General features: G+C 45.6%; 1 protein-coding gene across 4 annotated transcripts in view; it reads right to left on the bottom strand.

Annotated features, from left to right (window-relative positions):
* The window catches only part of SRC (SRC proto-oncogene, non-receptor tyrosine kinase), a 104955-nt gene that overhangs the window by 48472 nt on the left and 41342 nt on the right, over positions 1-15141 (bottom strand). For all 4 annotated transcript variants that reach the window (XM_048496398.1, XM_048496399.1, XM_048496401.1 and 1 more), the window contains exon 2: positions 3292-3367. The gene's annotated coding sequence lies outside the window, so the exon portion shown is untranslated. The remainder of the gene's footprint in view (positions 1-3291; positions 3368-15141) is intronic.

Genomic DNA, 15141 nt, shown 5'->3' with positions numbered 1-15141 from the left:
GGGAGAAATCTGGGGATAGGGACAGGGTCACAACGTTCCTTCTGGAACACTGGCATGATGTTGATGAACCTGCTTCATGAGCCCGCTTCATTTCCCATACAGCTTGGAATCAGTGTCCCTCCTCCCATTTCCCCACCAAACTCACTGTAAATAGAATTTCCAAAGCTGGGTTGGGAGATACTGAGAGACTTGGAAGATAACGATTGAGAAGTTTGGGGTAGGGATGGACTTTAATGGGGTATAATGCCACAGAATCCACCTTCCAAAGCAGCCATTTTCTCCAGGCGAACTGATCTCTGTTGTCCGGAGATCAGTTGTAATCCCAGAAGATTTCCAGTCACCACTTGAAAGTTGTCAGCCCTGCCTTTACACTCTTCCACACTGTAAAGACAATTCCTCTGAATGAAGGACAGCATTCCATGTGAGAGCTATTAGCTGTTGGAATCCACTTGCTGTAGAGACTGTGTTAATGGCACAGGCAATCTCTAGAGCCATTTAAGCACCTGGTCTTGAACTATGACGTGCTTGGCTTGCACTCTTCCTTCTTCCGCTTCTCTTATGTTCTGTACTTGTCATTCTCCATACATTGCAAGGCATGTGTTACAAAACCAAAAAATATTAGATTGACTGGAACAGTTTGCAAAAACCACTTTCAATTTGTTTAAATGTGCTTGGAATTGATTTCACACCTGGTTTGTCTGTGAGGAGGCTCAACATTAATATTTGACAGGAAAAGGATTTTCTCCTCAGCGCAACCCCACCCCGCCTGCCACACATACATACACACACACACTTCTGTTCCAAGGTGAAATGGAGTGCAATCAAAAGCCAGCATTTTCAACAGCGTCTTTCCAACTGATTAGACAGAGTATCAGACAGCAAATCTTCCTGTGGCTGGATTAGAAACACAGGCAAGCCCAGACTGGCTGAGGCTTGAGGGAAGAGAACTGCAGAGAGATGGGACTTTTCTGAGGTGAACTGCAACTTCTCTGCCCCATGAAACACGGAGCCCACAACTAGCCTCCCTCTGTATTTTAACTGCCCAGGAACAGGTAGAGATGGAAACGTGTAAGTTGAACAAAAGTTTCTCTAGAAACTTTAGCCTATTTTTAAAATATCCTCCTTAAATAAGAAATATATTCCTTAAATTATGACTCATGCCTTTAAGCACATTCAACATTATGACTAAGCAAGATCAGACCTCCCCATCATTTCTGAAGAGAGCAATAGCAGTCACGTGCACTCCCCAATTCAATTTGGATCAAAACTGAGGGAGGCAGACGGGAATTTAACTTTTCTTCTTTTGTGCAGTTTCATTGGTTGACCACTCCCCACCCCAATGCAGCTGTTAGCCCTGGAAGCGAAAAACTAATGACTGGAAGGGAACCTGGGCCTTTTTCACTTCCAGGGCTAGCACCAGCACAGGGATCAGTTTCAACTGGCAAAATCTCATTAGGGAGAGGGACAGTTAACCCCTTCCTCCACTGCACCATGGGCACCAACCCAGGCAGGCAGAGCTCTACTCCCTTTCAAAGACACCAGGAAGACCCAGTCACGGGTTTCCCAGCACCCCATCTGTTTCACCTTCCAAGGAGCAGCAGTGGCGTAGGAGGTTAAGAGCTCGTGTATCTAATCTGGAGGAACCGGGTTTGATTCCCAGCTCTGCCGCCTGAGCTGTGGAGGCTTACATGGGGAATTCAGATTAGCCTGTGCACTCCCACACACACCAGCTGGGTGACCTTGGGCTAGTCTCAGCTTCTCGGAGTTCTCTCAGCCCCACCCACCTCACTGGGTGTTTGTTGTGAGGGAGCAAGGGCAAGGAAATTGTCAGCCCCTTTGAGTCTCCTACAGGAGAGAAAGGGGGGATATAAATCAAAACTCTTCTTCTTCTTCATTATAATTACTGATTTAACATTTTTAATGTGGGAAGCCGCTTAACCTTTCAAAAAAATTTTTAGTTTCACAACAAGGCTGTGAAATAGACAATGATTACTCCCATTTTGTGAGTCCAGAATTAAGATGAAGGCGGCACAGGTTGCCTAAGGATCCTAAAATGGAAGACTTGACCTCAGGGATGGCAGCCTCCAGGTGGGGCCTGGGGATTCTCTGGAAATACACCTCATCTCAGATTACAGAGATTAGTGCCCCTGGAGAAAACGGATTATTGGGGGGGGGGGTCTATGGCATTGTACCCCACTGAAGTCCCTGTGCTCCCCAGGCTCCACCCTCAAATCTCCCAACCTAGAATTTCCCAACCTGGAGCAGACACCCTCCCCCCCACCTTGCTGGTGGCCGGGGGGTGGCGGGGAACTGACAACCCTACTTGGTCTTCTGTATGCAAGCTCAACCCTCTACCTGCTAAATTGTACTGGTTTTAAGAGACATACAAGTCTTATATTGTGATATACATCGCACTCTTATTACTGTTCCATCATTTGAAATGTTTAAATCAGGTAGGTCAACGGTGTCCCTTTATTCTTATCAGTGGAGAGAGACTTCAGTATTTTATTAAGGCTCTGACCTTCACAACCAATGATATATGATGCAAAATTTCACATATTTCCACAACAAAAGTTGATGCAAACACTCCAGGCCACCTTTTTGGCTTTGCGTTGCTTATCTCCCCCACCCCCCCCACACTGCGCACGTGAATTTACCTTCAGGTGGCTGCCAAGTTCCAACTCAACAAATATAGTGTACCTAGGCTGGTTTGTTAAAAGGAAGCAGATAAAATGAAAAAAAAATCAATGCATGTTGACTTTGGAGGTCATCCAGAAACTAGAAAAGGAAGGTTTGCAAGTTTCTTCATATCCTCTTTTTACAGCATCTGTGTAATTTCTGAAGCAGGGCAAGCCTCAGTCCTAAAGTAGGCCCTCAATGGCACAGGGACTTAGTTACCTAATTGTCCTAAAGGGTAGTGGCGAGCATCTGGGACTCCAGATGTTATGGACTACAATTCCCATCAGCCCCTGCCAGCATGGCCAATTGACCGTGCTGGCAGGGGCTGATGGGTAAATTCCATAACATCTGGAGTGCCTTTCAAGATTCGCCATTACTCTCCTCAAGCTAAGAGAGCTGATTCGTAAGTGGGTTTCACATTTATGCAGGTGGGCTGCTGGCCCAACCTAAACCACAATTTGGAGTTTCAATGCAAACACAAACTTTGCAGCAGGTTAAGAGACTTGCCAATTGCTGTTTAAAAGTCATCATAATCACATTGAGAGGAAAGTCTCCTAAATTCTGGGCATATTGAACTGGTTGACTGAATTCAGAGAGGAAGAGATTACTCACTTAGTTCTGTCAGGAGACAGCCTTTCTATAGCAGACAGAGTGGCAGAAGATCAGTCCAGTGCAGCTCTTTGAGAATCTAAGAAACAAGGAATTGAAACAGGAACTTCAGGGGTCTTGCGTCCAGAGGCGAATACTGGGACTTTGAGGAGTGGCAGGATCCTAAGCACTGGGGCACTGGGCCTTCTCTCATGCCTTGAGCACACTTCTTTCATGCATTGGTCTTAAGATCTTCTTATTTTGGATGGAGCAGACTAGCACTGCTACCCCCTTTTGGAATTTGTCCTTGCGGAGGAACAGAAAGGCTGTCTTTTCTACTAGGAAAATATGGGATTCTACATATAGTACTTATTGCCCCAATGAAAAGAAAGCGCAATCAAAAAAAATGGCCCCTCTAACACTCAACATTCCCCCTTCCATTTCAGAATAACTTTCTGACCTACTGAATCTTGAAAGGAAGAACCACCACAGCACTCTAACTACTGTGGAAGGATGACAGAGGGACAGCCCACATTTTTTCACCACCTTAGTGGCAGTTTCTACACTTTCTGCTGGAGAAGGGGTGGAGGCAGCGAGACAAACCTTTCCTGATCAAAGTCATGTGTGAAGGGGCAATTCTCTGCTCTACTTCACCAAGTCAACAAGGCATAGAAAGGAGATGACCGTAGCTGCTAGAAGCCCTAGGCGATCAACTGAGCTTGTACTCTAAACAGTTGATGACACATGAGCGCATGCATATGTCATCATGATACAGAAGGTATTAAATATAGCACCTACGAAGGGTGACAATTCTGCTTTCTTTCTTGCTGTACAGCCACCAGGGTTGCCAGGTGCAGGCTGGGAAACTCCTGGAGATTTTGGGGTGGAACCTGGGGAGGACAGAGACCTCAGTGATGTACAATGTCAAAGTCCATCTTCCAAAGCATCTGTTTTCTCTAGGGAACTGATCTCAGTAATCTGGAAATGAACTGTAATTCCAAGGGATTCCCCAGATCCCACCTGGAGGCTGGCACTCCTATTACCTACCGAACCAAGAAATTGTGGAGAAGCCCCCATCAGATTCTGCTTCTCCCTCATGCAAACATTTTGCATTCCTAACCAAGGACAGGAGACGTCTGATGTACCCACATTATCCATGTGAATTGCCTGGAAACATCTCACTAACTATTGTTGCTGAAAGGATAGCGGTCAGAGAGTTCTAAGCCACACTGAGCCCCAAGGAAAGGTGGAATATAAACGAACAAAGGCTTGCTTGGGCTGGTTTAGAAGGGGTATGCTTAGACTGATAAAAACAAAAAGAATCTGGTCAAGGACAAGCTGGAAGACAGCAATGAATCATGGAAGGGAAGGGAACTAATTGGACATTTCTGTGCCCCCCCCCCCTTCCATCCAATTTTGTAAAACTTCAAGACATTTGAGAAAGTGAACTTCCTCTCCTGTCTTTCCCCCCTTTAGCCAACAATCAATATCCTAGAGCACACCTAGCCCTCACCGTGACATTGGATCTCCATCCCTTTAAAAAGTAGTTCATTTACGAAGTTATCTTTTTCTAGTCACCCCTTCCCAGATTGGTACAAACCTTTATCTTATCTGTGGGTAGCCTGGTTTTGTGAATTTCATTACCATGAAAAGAGCTAGTCACTGTTGGTAGGCAAGATTTTAACAGTTTCATTCCTTGTAATTATTTGCTACACTGCATGGCTGACAAAATCGCAGCTTTAATTAATGCAGAAATACCGAAGCAGCTTTGCATAGCTGTTATCTTACAACAGGAACTGCATATTGAAAGACTTCCAGTCCTGCTGTGCTGGAAAGTTCTGACTGTAATGAATACGCATCTGACTTCTAGAGAAGCTAGCACTGATTATCACCTTTCAGTAGTAGCAGCCACAGTGAAAATTCACACCTGAAGTCAAAACAGCAAAACAGATCCCCTTTTTTTACACAGGAGCCTCCCCCCACCCCAAACACAGAGATAAGGGACTGTGTTTCAGACAAACGGCAGGCGCTCTGAAATCTGCTTACTGAAACCGAACACTTTGCGCTCCATCTCAGTGAAACCAAACCTTCTTAAGAAGAAATCTTAAGACTGACCTCAAGTATTCTTGTATCCACAATCTCCCACCACTACTCACCAAGGCAATCAGTTACTGATTCACCCACAATTCCTCCCCCCCCCACACACACACACACTTCCCTATGCTGCTGTTTTTCCAGAAACAGCTTGAGCTCCAAGTGACTGACAAACACACTGTACTAAACCAAGGAAGCAAACCTGAAAACATTTGGACTGATGGCTTTTCATTGCCGAACTATCATGTAGTGGCAGAGCACAGTTTGCAGATGCTCAGTCCTCGGCCTCTCAGTTAAAGGATCCCAGCCAACAAGTATTGGGGTGGGGTGTCAGATTCTAGAGAGCTGCTGCCAATCCAAAGACCAACAACATTTCCAGCGTATAAGCTTTCCAGAATCAAAGCTCCCTTTGTCAGATACTGAAGAGGTATTATTGGGCTCGAATCAAAACCCAGGTTCAAACCCATTGCAGACCAATGTAGCTACCTACTGGAAACTATCATTGTCTAGTAACATCAACGAATACAGCAAAGGAAGAAAAGGCCATAACTATTTACTTTGTGGGGGGAGTGTGGCAAGAAAATCAACAACCCCAGGACCCCAGTCAGGGGTACTATTAGAATGAGAGGAAGACAGAAGCATTTTCCCCCCAGGAATGCATCACACAAAACCAGCTGACATGAAAATATCCAAAAAGAATTAATAGGCTCTATTCCTATTAAGGGTGTGTGTGTTTGTGGAGGGGGGATAATGTTTGCAGCCTTTTTAAAAATGCATCCTATATATATATCAGTTCTATGCTGCAGCAAAGCAGTTGAATACTTTCGCCATGCCAATCTTTCTTAATGATCTCTCCCCTCCCTTAATTTTAGTACGCTTGATTAGAAAAATCACCGCCATTTGGTTGACAGCACTCCAAGAGAGAATGGGTTATAATTTGTACTTGGCTAATACTTCCCTAGATATAATTGTACAGCATGAGTGTTGAATTAAGTGTCTCAACTGAGGGCTGCGGTACATACAAATGAGCCCTCCCTGCTTCCACATCCGTGACATTGCATTTGACTTCTGCACAGCACACCTCTAGATCATGGACTGCAGGTCTCTTTCGGGGGCAAAGATGGTCAAAACGGCCTCTATGAGATCTCTCTCTCTCTCTCTCTCTCTCTCTCTTGGCAAATGACAACAAAGACCAAACATGAGTTATCTATACACTTCCCTTTTTAAAAAAAGTAAATACAACACAATTAAAGATACCAATGTTTAAAGGTTTTTAATAAATTATCCCCCCACCCACGCCCTTACACACACTGCTATCACAGGAACTCAAGACTGTGAGGAGGGGGAAAGACAAAAACCAATGGAGAGTTACTTGAGGTAAATGTGGGTGTGAAAGCTGGTTTAAACTGAAATGACCTCTTATTACTTATCCTGAATTTACTGGCAGTCAATTTCATCAAACGGTCCTAAGCTGAACTATTATGGTGTGAGTGGAATTATGTTCTTTGCATTCAGCTAGGTTATTTCCCCATGGGGATGATTCCTCATGTTGGTCTCATTGCTGCTGTGAATTGGGAGGTATTCACAGAGGCAGGGGATGCACCGGATTAGTAAGTGGAGGGGGAGGGTTTTTCTGTGCTATCTCTTTGTGCCCACCACACACCCCTGGTGAAAGGCAGACTTGCTAGCTTTTCAAAAAATGGTAGTAGTTACCATGTTGTGACACTATAGTGACGCATTTACTACCGATCAAAGAAAGCCAGAACTAGTACGCTGTAGTAGTTAAAATATGAGACTAGGTAGGATCTTGGAGGCCCGAGTTCAAATCCCCAATTTGGGAGGGACCTTGGATCAGTCACACACTCTCATCCTAATTTACTTCATAGGGTTGTTGTGAGGCTAAAATGGAGGAGATGAAAACGATGCAAGTTACCTTTGTCCCCTCTGGGGCATAAATGCAGTAAACAAATTAAAAGTCCACAGGAGATGCGTGAGGCGAGAATGTAGGCAAGGAGCTATAGAGTGGACCTTCTTGTCCACATGGATCCCTAATCTTTTTGGAAAGATCATACTGAAGCAGATTTGGAAAAATCTTTACTGGAAAAGAAGAGAAGGGAAGGTTTTCATACACCACTTTTCTATGCCTCAAAGAGGCTTACAATCGCCTTCCCTTCCTCTCCCCACAACAGACACCTTGTGAGGTAGATGGAGCTGAGAGAGTTCTTAGAGAGCTGTGACTAGCCCAAGGTCACCCAGCAGGCTTCATGTGGTGGAGCGGGGAAACAAACCTGGCTTTCCAGATTAGAGCCTGTCACTGTTAACCACCACATCATGCTGGTGCTCAAACACAAGGGGAACTCCTGGGAGTGAGCAATTCCACAACTATGTTTTGTGGACCCCACCATCACCACCAAGCAATCAAACAAACCACCACTCCAAGGAGCCTGGATCAAACCTCTGCATGGAAGCAACCCAAGTCATAATTATATAAACCTCTATCTTGGTTCCTCCCTTGCTTGTGAAAATGTCATTTTTTTAGGCTACTCAGTAAGGATGGAGAGGGGAGGTTCTTGGAGAGGCTGATACATACTTGAAACCCTGCTCCCCACCCCCAATGACAAAGCCTCTCTCTACAGTTTGGGGCAAGGGTTTAGCAACACCTGCCCAGTCAATTCAATTTAGTCAAAACGGTGGAGACAGACATATCCTGTACAGACAATGTGAAATGTGACTGTAGTGAAAGGTGTCTGTAAATGCTAAGCAAGGAGGTAGGATCACATCCACTGGCCTGGCTCTTACCCTCCATATGTTAATAGAAAGTTTTCTGGACATAATAGAGGGGTTGGTGCTGCTGCTCTTAGCCCAGCTAAGAATGAGATGGCTGGTCAATAACCTCTCTTCCCTCTGTCTTTCCTAGAAAGTCGGAAGCATCTGGAAGAGCAGCTGCAATGCCAAGGAAGCAGCAAACTTGGCGTCTACCAGTCCAGGCTAACCCTACATGGTTTGGATGAACCAGTGGCTTTGACGCCTTCAGTATGGGGAGAGGAAGTGAGGAAAAACAAAAAAGCAACAAATGTGAATTGGATACCAAAATTACATTTTTGAAACTGATTGGAAATAATTTATTTTTGTGTGTCCCGAACTGCCCAGGTTCTTTCAAGCATATCTTCACAACCCTACAGGCTAAATGCTTGTGGGTTTTTTTTTTGTTTAGAATAATCAGCAAACTCCAAGCTCAGATCATCATCAATATTACATTCTGTGCCTTGACTGCGCTCCTGCAGAAGCACACGCAATATTCCATCATGCATCCTCCTGGCTACCAGCCTCTTCCTGTTCCGTCTCTGCATATGCACAAATGAATCTGCCTTAGACTGAATCAGACCTTTGGTCCATCAAGGTCAAGGTCCCACTGGCAGTTGCTCTCCAGGGTCTCAAGCAGAGGTCTTCAATATCACCGGGCAACCTGACTCTTTTAGCTGGAGATGCCGGGGACTGAACCAGGACCTTCCACAAGCCAAGCAGATATTCTACCACTGAGCTACAGTCCTGCCCCAAGCTATGGCAGGTCACTAAGTACTTTGTGAGCAGAACTCCAATGGGGCAAATAATGCCCATCCTGCCAGTTTTGGGTTGAACACACGGTCCTGATCTGAATCAAGCCCCAGCAACACTTGAAATGTCAGTTACAGCTGCAGTCTGGATGGGGGGAAAAGCAGATAGAGGGAAAGCAGAGCCAGATTCCTGGTATAAAAATGTGTCATCTAGTGTGAGCCTTAGTTCCACAGTCTGGGGGAACGGTCCTCCTTTCTCCAGATAGCATAGCAGGATATTAAATAACTAAGGACTGGCTATAAATATCCTGAAAAAAAATCTTTGCATGGAATCTGGTGTGTTTGAGGGATACACCATCTTCCAGGACAAGTGTGCATTTTGCAGATTCATTTCCCCCCTCCCTAAGGCGATGATTAAAGTCGTGGCAGAAGTTCTGGGAAAGCTGGAATGTGCAATTTTTGCTGTTGGAAGACAAGAAGGCAGGCCTTCACGACTGGCCTCTCACTTTTATCTCCTATCCCCCTTCCCACCAAAGCAATTAAGAGCAAGATACAGTCAGCTGTGAAATTCAGCTGGAAGCATTTCAGAAATGTCTGTACCTCCCCGTCAGTCCCTCCCCACAACACACAACATCCCGGATCAATCAAGCCTTGGAACCCTTCAGGGCTTTTAATTTAGATGAACCAGCAGACAAGTAAACTGAACATTAACATGCAAAGATCAGAACCACAGTCCGATCAGAATACCCTATTTCTTTGAAGGGTCAAAAACAGAGTCCTTCCTCAGGGTAGCAGTGGCTCAGCTTACAAATGTTTGTTCACACAAATAATTTTCTCCTGGAACTACCTTAGCGAGATCAGCAATAGCTTTAGGTGCCTCAAGAAAAACAAAACAGTGGTTCCGAAACTCTTCTGAACAGAAACAGGAAGATTCGGGGGCATCGCCTCTTTTGAAAATAGCACGAGTTTCTTATTCAGTTATCTTCAGAAATTACAACAAATGAACATTAAGTCAGCATGGACATGAATACAGCTTCTTGTAGGGTTCAAACCTGACATGCTCATGTTGTGCAGAGAATCCTGGCTTGACATGAGCTATACACGACATACAGGTGTAGGCATACAGGTTAACCAGTGCCAGATTCTCCCACCCAAACATGTTTCTTGTTTGGAATCCCATTTTATCTGTGTAAGTACCTGCCCATGAAGGAAAGGGAAGGGGGTTAACACTCTCACTAGGCTGCGAGCCTACATTTAAGTATCACAGGCAACTTGAGCCAATTTTTTTTCAGTACAACTGTCTGCTCAAGAAGGAAGCTCATGAAGAAAGATTCCTGCACATTCCAGCTTTAATATTGCTCGTAAATGGAGCCTTTGTGTACAGGAACATGAAAGAGCAGCTACTTTATTCTCAGAATGGAGTAGAGATGCCACTCCTGGGTTGGAAAATTTCCAAAGATTTGGGAGTTAAGCCCAGGGACAGTAAAGTTTGGGGATGGAAGGGACTCTGCAGGGCATGACACCATTGAGCCCACTCTCCAAAGCAAGCATTTTCTCCAGGGTAACAAAACTCTGGCTAGAAATCAGCTGGCATTCCAGGAGATTTCCAGGCCTCACCTAGAGGTTGTTAACCCTACCTGAAGACACAAGTAAATCAGCATAGTTCCTTACAACCTGAAGAAGAGATTCGGCTTAGGATGACTTTCACTGGAGAGGTTGGTTTATCTGCACTGCATAGCACAGCTGTCTCTGGTGTAGTCCTTACAAGCAGCGGCAAAGGGCGTAAATCTGGGTCTGGACTTCACCACATCGTATTTGAGGGAGAGGCTATGTGTAATTAAGTGCTCATGTGTTTACACACAAGTCATTCATCCAGGAAACTAGGTGCTAGAGAGAACAGATCTTGCCTACATGCCTCCCTGACAAACCAGTTATATGCAAGGATTTTAAAAAACTGAGGAGCACCTGCAATCCAGTGGTATAGTCCATACCCAAGTATAGCATCTCACCATGCCATTTATACCTCTGTTAAAGCCCTGTATTTGGTGTGGGGGGATATTCTGTTTAAGGTAGCCTACTGAGCTCTCACCTGTCAAGACAGACAGTATTTATTTTATTGTTTTAGTTTCGTATGTCACCCTTCTTTCTCTCACACACCTGCAAATGCAAACTGTTCCTTTTCCATGAGACCAGCCTATTTAGAACCTTTAATAAAGTCCCTCCGATCAAAGAAATAATTTGTAAGAAAACACACAATGAACCAAACTGCAGCTCCAAGCATCAATTAAAGTGGCACATCCGTACAACGGCAGCATAACCCACAGCGCTTGCAATCTGTTGTGCGGCTGTAGCCCCTGAAACAGCCCACCCCTTGCCAGCACTGCGGACACACATTTGCAAGCATTTGGACATAACAAAGCAGCGGGCCAACCAAAAATCTTAAGTTAAGTACTTAAAGGTGGAGCCAGCCCTTCAGGAGCCCTATTCCAAGGCTGTTGAGAGCTTTACGAATCGTATCAGTTGGCTTTACGTCTGCCACAAGCTACCAGGAACAGCTGCCAGTGCTCAAGGAAGGAAGATGGATGAGGTGGCAGTTTCTCATTTTCCCTGGCAGGAGAAAAAAGCAAGCTGCTTTTTTATGAGGACGGTGAAGTTCAACAGCTCTTCCTTTCCCAGAAGCACAAAGCAAAGGAAAGGCCACAAGAGGGTCATCTGGCTACCACTGCCCGTGGCTGTTGTTTGAATGGGAGTCCGCTGCAGGTGCGTGGAGATGTTAGCACATGGCATCTTTTATTAAGGCGGCATGAATCAGCCTATACAGAAGAAAGCAAAAAGAAGGCAAACATTGGAAGGATTTGTTTCACTTGTAGTTCTCAACCTGGCCCTTTGAAGGTACAGAGAACAGGAAGTAGTATGTATTTGGGGGAGGGAGGGCAGTCAGTGCAGTTAAAAGTGGTGGACTCTAATCTGGTGAACTGGGTTGGATTCCCCACCCCTCCACAAGAAGCCTGCTGGGTGACCTTGGCCTAGTCACAGTTCTCTCGGAACACTCTCAACCACACCTACCTCACAAGGTGTTTGGTGTGAGAAGAGGAGGGAAGGAGTTTGTAAGTCACACTGAGACTCCTTAAAGGTAGAGAAAAAAAGCATATAAATCCAAATACTTCTTCTCCCAGTGAGGGACAGTTTCTAGGGACAGTCATAAGAACGTAAGAACTAGCCTGCTGGATCAGACTAGAGTCCATCTAGTCCAGCACTCTGCTACTCGCAGTGGCCCACCAGGTGCCTTTGGGAGCTCACGTGCAGGATGTGAAAGCAATGGCCTTCTGCTGCTGCTGCTGCTCCTGAGCACCTGGTCTGCTAAGGCATTTGCAATCTCAGATCAAGGAGGATCAAGATTGGTAGCCATAGATCAACTTCTCCTCCATAAATCTGTCCAAGCCCTTTTTAAAGCTATCCAGGTTAAGTCTACAGTCAAGGCCTGTGAGGGTTAGATGCTGCTTAGACGGCCAGCTCTGGCTTGGGCAATACCTGCAGGTTTGGGTCCACTGCACAGGGAGGAGGGAGTTCAGCAAGGATGTGATACCATAAAAATCTACCCTTTGAAGCTGCCATTTCCTCCAGGGGACTGATTGCTGGAGTCTGGGCATCAGTTCTAATTCCAGGCCCCACTTGGAGATCAGCGGCCCTAAGGTGGCTATCAGCAAAATAACAAAGGACGACATTAGGTCTATGTGTGTGTTCTGGGGTGGGGGGGGGGGACCAGCCCAATTTGGGATGAGCAGCTGCTTTGTTCTAACGGTAGGTTATTATATTTGACTTTTGGAAGCCTTCAGGGATGTCTTTTTAAATTCCTCTTTGAAATCTGCCCTGGTTCACAGATCCGTGCGTGCCACAGCAAGATGCTTGCAAATGAGAACACGCTCTCTGTGGTGGAACTAATGGCTGGTGTGAGGTTAAAGGGTTCCTGTAATGTAGAGCACATTTAGAATAGAGTGTGTGTGTGCATGCCCGCGTGCGTGCGTGTGTGCATCAAACATGGCAATCGAGTCTTGGACTACATTGCTCCATCCGTTTTAACTGTTAACAAAATGGCACTAAACAGTCAGCAGGGTATAGTGGTTAGAACAGCCATTCCCAGCCAGGGTTCCGTGGTACCCTGGGGTGCCGTGAGCATGTCCCAGGGGTACTGCAGCCCCCCTCATTTTTGTGGTGTCTCCCGCCAATGCCAGAAAGGACATGGAGCTGGTCCAGGGGCAGGACCTGCCGCAAGGTCAGCAGCCACTTCCCCCCAGTGCTTCCCTTTACCCTGGGAGGGGAAGGGGGGGTGGCTAGCAGGGGCATTGGAAGGGGGGGGTGGCAGGGATACTGTGAGATATGAAGAGTGAGGTCAAGGGTACCCTGACCTCGAAAAGGTTGGGAAACACTGGGTTAGAAGGTCAGACTAGAACAGGGGTCTGCAACCTGCAGTTCTCCAGATGTTCATAGACTACAAATCCCATCAGCCCCTGCCAGCATGGCCAATTGGAGAGCCGCAGGTTGCAGACCCCTGGACTAGAATCTGGGAGACTCGGACTCAAATCCCCACTCTGCCATGGAAGCTTGTTCGATGACCCAGTCATACACACTCGGTCTACCCTACTTCACAGGGTTGCTGTGAGGATGAAATGCAGAAGAGGAGAATGCTGAAAGCCACTCTGCATCCACATCAGAAATAAAAATGGGGCATAAATGAAGTAAAAATAAAACTATTTCCTTATATCAGATTAACCTTGCCTTCGAGAAGACGAAGCAATAATTTCACGGCCATGTACACTCATTACCCCCTGGCTTGCTCTTGGGATGCAGGCACAAAGAGGTGGCAAGAGCGGCAGAAAACTAGCCCAGCCACAGACAGACCACATCAATGGCTGCAGCCCAAGGACATCCAGCTGCACGGGCGTATTAATTCAGTTCTGTCTGAGAAATGCTCCTGATTGACTACCCACTGCCTTGCTGCAGAAAGGGCTGCTTGTTGCACCCAAATATCTCAAGGCTAGAGAGATATTAATGCAGTTTTGACTGTTCTTTTCCTCTCCCCCCCCCTTTTTTTTCAACACCACACTTCGGAAGAATGGAAATAAAGCTAGCTCTTTATCTTTGATTCACAATAAGGGACAGCAGTGGAAGGACACCACAAACAACCAAAAATGTTTACGACTACAAAATCCTAAAGAAATGAAGTCTGCAAGCAAGAAAATAGGGCTCCCCCCACACCACCACTGGTGTGTGTGTGTGTGCGTGGGGGGGGGGGTAAACTCCAGCTGTGAACATGAAATATGAGGAAACAAAAAGGTCTATTTTTACAAAGTGGTCCCAAACATGGTGCCCTTGGTCACCATGGTAACTACTGATGGATTTCTTTATGCCCATTTGCTTCTTTTCCAAAGGAAATAGTTAATCTTGTCTGTCACCTATCTCACTGGAGCAGGAGGTACCTCACAGCTGGACTACTGTAAGAAGCTGTGTATTGGGCTGCCCTTGAAGATGACCTGGAAAATACAACTGGCTCAGAACGTGGCTACCTGACCACTTTCAAATTAAGTCTACATTTCCCAAGTACTTCTAAAACAATGTTTCACGAACATCTTCTAGCTTACACCTGAGAAGGTTTTTCTTTGAATGTTTATATACGACTACAACTATCTGATCTGAGAGGTTCTGTTTTGAGGTGTGACTCTTTGGAGGACCATTGTGTTGCGTCTCTGCAACAGGATGGCTGAAGTCTGTACCGGATGCAGGAATGGGGCAATTACCTACTGCAGTAGTGAATAATTGGACGAAAACAAAGCTAGGAGTGAATAATTCAGAGATGTAACAGCCAGAATCCTCATTTGCAAAACACTCATGTGCTCACAGCTTTGCAATCACTGCTCCAAGTACAGAGGAAAAAAGTATTGCCAGCTTCACTTTAGTCTCATGTGGCTGTTAGTTCATAAAGTTGGAGTTGGGTAATCATCCAGTCTGAGCTTTACTTCAGAAGACATTCTATGCCATACTCCTGATTACAAATGGAGACCAACCACTGTTACTGACCAATTAAACTCATTGTGGCATCTCATGGACACTTTCTCATCAAGTAGATTCAGATGGTAGTGAGGCTTTCTTCTGCTATATCTGGGTCCAGATTAAAAGGCAAGATTAATGAAAAGAAATACCTCTTGACTAGGGACATAGCTACTGAAAA

This window comes from Sphaerodactylus townsendi, linkage group LG05 (assembly GCF_021028975.2).
Source record: "Sphaerodactylus townsendi isolate TG3544 linkage group LG05, MPM_Stown_v2.3, whole genome shotgun sequence".
NCBI lineage: Eukaryota > Metazoa > Chordata > Lepidosauria > Squamata > Sphaerodactylidae > Sphaerodactylus > Sphaerodactylus townsendi.
The sequence above is the reverse complement of the archived record's forward strand: the minus strand, read 5'-3'. Positions and strand labels throughout refer to the sequence as shown.